This window comes from Triticum dicoccoides, chromosome 1B (assembly GCF_002162155.2).
Source record: "Triticum dicoccoides isolate Atlit2015 ecotype Zavitan chromosome 1B, WEW_v2.0, whole genome shotgun sequence".
Lineage (NCBI taxonomy): Eukaryota > Viridiplantae > Streptophyta > Magnoliopsida > Poales > Poaceae > Triticum > Triticum dicoccoides.
The window spans coordinates 77,397,150-77,398,632 of NC_041381.1; positions in this window are offsets into that span (position 1 = coordinate 77,397,150).

The following is a 1,483-nucleotide window of genomic DNA, read 5'->3' on the forward strand; positions in this document are numbered from 1 at the left end:
TGTGCAGTTTCACCAAAATCGAGATGAGCATCCCTGTGGCAAAGAAATTGAAGAAGCGTGATTAGAATAAGATTATAGGACTAGTTGATGAGACATAAACTCATCACAAATACAGTACGTAGAAGCCAGTAGAGGTATCAGGTATGTGCGGGGCAAAGAAGTAGAGAAATATCCACAGGGAGTGATGTGGGCAGCTGGAGCAGTGGTGCAAGCCGGCTGTAAAGGGAGTTGTACCTGAGGGATGTAGCTCAATCTTGAGGAGGGCGGCGGGAGGCGGCAACTGCCCACGTCGCGGCAGTGAGCAAGGGACGAAGGCAACCTCACCGGCTTTGTGAGAGAGAACGGCGGGGACCCCTGATCGGGACGTGCCGATAGTGGGTTTTCGCCGTCGGTGATGGCCACCGCATCTACACTAAGCATCCACCCCTTCCCCAAGCGGACGTGATCCGCCAGAATGTTAGAGATGTGGCCACAGTCGTTTTGTGCGAGAGAGTGTGAAGAGATCAACCCCAACAAGCAACCGTGTAGGCTGGCCCGTCCTGACTATGTATATAGTGGAGCGGTTTCCTTTTCTCTCCATATGAACCTATCATATTGCGTACGTGCCACTTAAGAAAAAAAATTATTTATAAATGACGCGGCACCTACTACTTGTTCTCCTAACCTTGCGCTTGGCATCTCCAAAATATTAACCTTGCGATTGGCTCTTCGCCTCTTCGGGAAGTTGAGCAATAATGATAGTGCAATATATATCGTTCTGGCTATATGAGACCGAATGAATTGCTGCACGTCCACCACGTGGGCGAGGGTCGAGGGGCGAGGGAGAGTGCTACTACGTACGGAGCAAAATGAGTGAATGTACACTCTAAAATACGTCTATATACATCAGTATTTGGAGTATGTACTAGTAGTTCATATTGAAATCTACTAAGGGACATATATATTCCAAACAATATGATATAATCTCTATAACCAAGGTAGTAGGGACGAGGAGTAAATGGAGGGAGTAGTAAATTTTTCTCCTCGTCCTGCGAGCCACCGCGCGCATGGGCGAGGGAGGAGCAAGCTTCACCTCATCCTGCGAGCCACCGCGCCCGTGGGCGGGGGAGACAGCTACTAAGCAAGTTTCTCCTCGTTCTGCGAGTTGACGGGACACATCAAAAGTACTCCACTGTATAGAGCCTTGCCTCTAAGGTAGGCCCCACATGGTTTGCCTCTTTTTTTAATTTAACATAACGCGTCAAGTCGCAATTTGTTTGTTCACCCGTGGTAGACGATCCTCCCTCCACCAAGTGGACAACCAGTACACGTGCCAAATTACCATGTGGTCTGCCTTTTTCGTACAGAAATGAGCTCCACCGTGTACCCGCGCGGGTGTGGTTGGGGAAGAGACGAGAGTATGTGCACTGTGCATGCACCTCTTCTCTTCCTGCATGTCCCCCACCTACGTGGGTGTGTGTGAGAGATACAAACCGCGTTCGTG